Here is a 5,626-nt window from a genome sequence, read left to right as displayed (position 1 = left end):
AAAATAATAATAATAATAATAATAATAATAATAATAAAAACCTATTTAGAATGGGAGTTTATATTAAAACATTTCTCCAGACTCACTGATCCTCTGATTGCTTAACTTACAGAAGAAGACTAATCACTTGAAACCTTAATAGGAATAATATGTTTCAACATTGCTGAGGAATTTATTAACTTCCCAGATGAAAATTCTGGGATTAGGTGGTGAATAGAGGAACAGGCAGTGAGGGCCAACGTGCAGAGGTTTGCATTTCATGAAAGGGCTTTGGAAGTATCTGAAATTTGGAGAAATGTACTTAGGAGGTGGGGTCTGTGACAGTTTACGTCTTATATACAGAAGGACAAAATTTCACCCTCTTCCTAGAACATCAGGGAGATGGATTAATGAGAAAGATGTGACTCACCAAGGGCAATATTACATTTGTAAACACTGAAAGAATATGCCAGTTTAGAAACTTATCATCAACCCTGCTTTTCAGATGTTTTATTCTTGTATTTTTTGCACATTTTATTATTTGCTAATGTAATTCTCCTTTCCAAAAAAAAAAATCTGACTTGCTTAAGTGAATGTTTAAAGAAGTTAAAAACTGCACAGTGGAATCCACATTTAGGAAACTCCTTTATAAGCAGAAATATTTGTCTCTTCCTCAAACAGAAATTTCACGTTGCTGTTAAAACAAAGTGACTTGATTTCTTAGATACACTAATAAAACAAACAGTATAATGTATCAACACTTTAGTTATGATTTCTTCTTTTTTATATTTATCTTTTTTGGACAGGATCTTGCTCTGTCACCCAGGCTAGAGTGCAATGGTCATCATCACAGCTTACATCAGCCTCAGCCTCCTGGGCTCAAGTGGCCCTCCCACGTCAGCCCCACAAGTAGCTGAAACCACAGGCATGCACTACCATGCCCAGCTATTTTTTTTATTTATTTATTATTTTTGTAGTCTCACTTTTTTGCCCAGGCTGGTCTTGAACTCTGGGTCTCAAGCGATCCTCCCACCTCGGACTCCCAAAGTGTTGAGATTACAGGCGTGAGCCATTGTGCCTGGCCTTTTTATGACTTCTTGATTCACAGCGAGACATGTACCTCTCACTCAAATCAGAATATTTATATTGATCTGATTTGTATGTTTCTCCTGAGTGAAAAGAGGATGGAAGCCAAGTTATAATGATGAGGTTCCTTGATGAGCAGGGACCTGAATAAAAGGAAGATGGCATATGGTTTTGTTCTGCAGAGGATATGACAATTTGATACATGTCTCTCCACAAAAGGAATGCATATGGGGGCTACAGGTTGAAGATACATGCTAGGAGTTCTCTCCCTGCAGAGTTCCCATTTTTCTCCTTCACTTGCTCATCTCCATTTTGTTGACATAGTCTTTCTTTAGATGTATTAATACCGTTAGCCTGTTTTCCCTAAAATTGTCTGATGACAGGAATCACCTGGAGTGCTTGCCAAAAATAGATTTCTGAATTAGAATCTCTAAGGGAAAGGCCTGGCATTCTGTATACTTAACAAATGCCCCAAGTTGTTCTGACCAGGAAGGTTTGGGGACAATGAGTTGCTCTAGCGCATCTCAAAATGTAACATTCCTACTAACCACCTGCAGCCACCAATTCCGCTGGTGTGGAGAAGGGCTGAGAGAGTCTCCATTTCTAACAAGCTGCCAGGCTTGCAGCCCGAGGACTGCGTTTATTTTATTTTGAGATGGAGTTTTGCTCTTGTTGCCCAGGTTGGAGGGCAATGGCATGATCTTGGCTCACTGCAACCTCCGCCTCCCAGGTTCAACTGATTCTCCTGCCTCAGCCCCCCGAGTAGCTGGGATTACAAGCATGTGCCACCATCCCCAGCTGATTTTGTATTTTTAGTAGAGACAGGGTTTCTCCATGTTGGTCAGTCTGGTCTCGAACTCCCGACCTCAGGTAATCCGCCCATCTCGGCCTCCCAAAATGCTAGGATTACAAGTATGAGCCACCACGCCCAGCCTGAGGACTGCATTTTGAGTGACATGCATCAGTGATTTTCAAAAGGTGATCCAGGGCCAGCAGCAGCAGCACTACCTGGGAAGTTATTAGAAATGCAAACTGTCAGCCCCACCCTACATCTCTGGCATCAGAATCTTGCGGGTGAGGCTCAGCAAGATGTCCAGAGAGATTTTTATACATATGAAAAATCAAGAACCACAGATCAGATCTGTAGTTAGTTAGGCTTAGCTGCTTCTTACTGCTTCTGGCTGGAAAGTTTTTTCACTGGAGATGAACCTTTGAATATTTCTAATCTTATTCGTTGTGTGTACATTTACATAGTTTAACTCCACTTGGGGAGGTGCCTTGCTAGCCCCTTTGTAAAGAGTTCAGGGAATATTGGCAAGAAAGTCATCTTGGGGTATTTTGGGGGAACCTGTTGCTTGTTAGCTTCAAATTTAATGTTTAAAGATCACTACGGAAACTGCATTAGGTTAGAACAGACTTTGCAAATGCAAATGGGAAAGGGACAAGCACACAGACAGCAGTGAGTGAGGCAGCATGGGGTAAAGAGGAGGAGAGGTTTGGTGAGCTTTGGACCTTGGAGAGCAGCTACTCCTCAGCCCCACCCAGCTAGTGGCAGGCTAGGCGGGAATGTGGGCTCAGGGCTGTCACAACTTCCAACTTTTTGCGTGAAATCTCCTGCTTTTGAAATTTTGGCCAACTCTTAGATTCATGGTAAATATTCCGTGTGCCTGACCAAGTTGGCCTTGGTCGGCAGCTCTGCCTTGGAGGAATTAGCTGGGAAGGTGATTCACCAGCCTTGCTGCCCCTCCGTGGGTCACCCTCACAAAGAAGCAAGCCAAGGCTACTCTGCCTATGGAGTAGTGGTTCTTTTGTTTCTTTACTTTCTTAATAAACTTGCTTTAACTTTATAGATTCGTCCTGAATTCTTTCTTGCACGAGATCCAAGAACCCTCTCTTGGGGACTGGATTGAGACCCCTTTCCCGTAACACTATTACTTACTTCTGGGGTTTTCATAAGAATTAATTTACATATGAGAGTTCCCTTCTCTCCCTTGGACACTCTCCCCAGGAGTCCTTTGCTTTCTGTTTTTTGTTTGTTTTTGTTTTTTGAGACATAGTCTCACTCTGTCCCCCAGGCTGGCGTACAGTGGTGCGATCTCAGGTCACTGCAACCTCCGCCTCCCGGGTTCAAGTGATTCTCCTGCCTCAGCCTTCCGACTAGCTGGGACTACAGACATGCACCCCCACCCCTGGCTAATCTTCATATTTTTAGCAGAGACAGGGTTTCACAACATTGGCCAGGATGGTCTCGATCTCTTGACCTCATGATCCTTCCACCTTGGCCTCTCAAAGTGCTGGGATTACAGGCGTGAGCTGCCACACCTGGCAGGTCCTTTGCTTTCAAAACACCATTGAGTATTTCATTGTTGTCAAATTAAATCCAGAGTAGTATCTGAGATTCCATGTCATCTAACATGCTGTGGAAACTACAGAGCCTCCAAACAGGTTTCTACAGAGACTACTACTCTTTGCCTTCCTCAATTAATTACACAGAAAGGATGGGAAAGGTGCACAGGGTGAAGGGGGAGATGAGGAAAATACAAACAAAGAAGCAAGGCAAGCTGAGGTATCACCCAGCTCCAGTGGTCCACCGCTGGGAAACCCAACCACCAATTACTTTCCAGGCCCCATGAAAGGTAAGTCAGCTCCTCGCTCCAAGTAGCAAACTGATCAGCCGAGGGTTAGTGCCCATGGAAATTGTTGGAACGCTTCATGTTGGAAAATGAAGTTTCAGATTGTGTAATCCCTCTAGAAACAAAGAATACTTAACAGGAAAGTAATTCCAGAGGCAGATCCAGGTTTTGCAGGTCCTGAAGCTTATACAATTTGGGGAGAACTTATTTAAGAAAAAGAGTGTGAAATGACATATACAAAAATAGTTTTGAAAGTACACGGCAGTCTTAGCCAAATGTGGTAGAATGTTTACTTTTGAAATTTTACAGCCGGGCGCGGTGGCTCAAGCCTGTAATCCCAGCACTTTGGGAGGCCGAGATGGGCGGATCACGAGGTCAGGAGATCTACACCATCCTGGCTAACACGGTGAAACCCCGTCTCTAATAAAAAATACAAAAAACTAGCCGGGCGAGGTGGCGGGCGGCCTGTAGTCCCAGCTACTCGGGAGGCTAAGACAGGAGAATGGCGGGAACCCGGGAGGCGGAGCTTGCAGTGAGCTGAGATCCGGCCACTGCACTCCAGCCTGGGCAACAGAGTAAGACTCTGTCTCAAAAAAAAAAAAAAAAAAAGAAAGAAATTTTACAAAAATCAAATGACTAGGGACTTGGAAGGAGCCCATACAAGCAGGGGTCCTGGAGGTTCCTAAGTATCCTGGAACATCAGCTTGTGTCCTGGTGACCACTGGAGGGCTGGGAGGGGTAGTGTCCAGAGTGAAAGTGTTGGTGCTCTGGGAAGCTGGTGATGTTCTGTGTCTTGACCTAAGTAGGAAGGTGACTACACAGTGGGTAATTTCACAACAATCTGTTAAGCTGCACACTTGGGTTTTTGCTTTTTTTTTTTTTTTGAGATGGAGTTTCGCTCTTGTTGCCCAGGCTGGAGTGCAATGGCGCAATCTCAGCTCACTGTAACTTCCGCCTCCCAGGTTCAAGTGATTCTCCAATCTCAGCCTCCTGAGTAGCTGGGGTTACAGGCACCTGCCACTACGCCTGGCTGATTTTGGGTATTTTTAAAAGAGATGGGGTTTCACCATGTTGGCCAGGCTGTTCTTGAACTCCTGACCTCAGGTGGTCCACCTGACTTGGCCTCCCAAAGTGCTGGGATTACAGGCATGAGCCAAGGTCCCTGGCTAGTTTTTGCACTTTTATGTATACTTGTTATATTTCATAATTTAAGAAATCATTTGGCCCTTTTCTAAGTTAGGGAAAATACTCATTGGATGAAGTAGGTCTTCAATAAATACTTGTTGAATTTAATGAACGAATGATTTTCAAATATATTCAGAAAATATATAGTAAAGGCCTAAATGTGTAAGGACATGTTATTAAATATTTTATAGTGGCTGGGTGTGGCGGCTCACACCTGTAATCCCAGCACTTTGGGAAGCTGAGGAAAGTAGATCACCTGAGGTCAGGAGTTTGAGACCAGCCTGGCCAACACGGTGAAACCCAATCTCACCAAAAATACAAAAATTAGCGTAGTGGTGTGCACCTGTAATCCCAGCTACTGGGGAGGCTGAGGCAGGAGAATCACTTGAAGCCAGGAGGTGGAGGTTGCAATGAGCTGAGATACCATTGCACTCCAGCCTGGGCAACAAGAGTGAAACTACATCTCAAAAAAAAAAAAAAAAAAAAAAAAGACTGGGTGCAGTGGCTCACACCATCCCAGCACTTTGGGAGGCCGAGGCAGACAGATCACGAGGTTAGGAGATCGAGACCATCCTGGCTAACACAGTGAAACCCCATCTCTACTAAAAAATACAAAAAATTAGCCGGGCGTGGTGGCGGGTGCCTGTAATCCCAGCTACTCGGGATGCTGAGGCAGGAGAATGGTGTGAACCCAGGAGGTGGAGCTTGCAGTGAGCCGAGATCGCGCCACTGCACTCCAGCCT

The sequence above is a fragment of the Rhinopithecus bieti genome, unplaced genomic scaffold, assembly GCF_001698545.2.
Source record: "Rhinopithecus bieti isolate Rb0 unplaced genomic scaffold, ASM169854v2 scaffold_55189, whole genome shotgun sequence".
Lineage (NCBI taxonomy): Eukaryota > Metazoa > Chordata > Mammalia > Primates > Cercopithecidae > Rhinopithecus > Rhinopithecus bieti.
The sequence above is the reverse complement of the archived record's forward strand: the minus strand, read 5'-3'. Positions refer to the sequence as shown.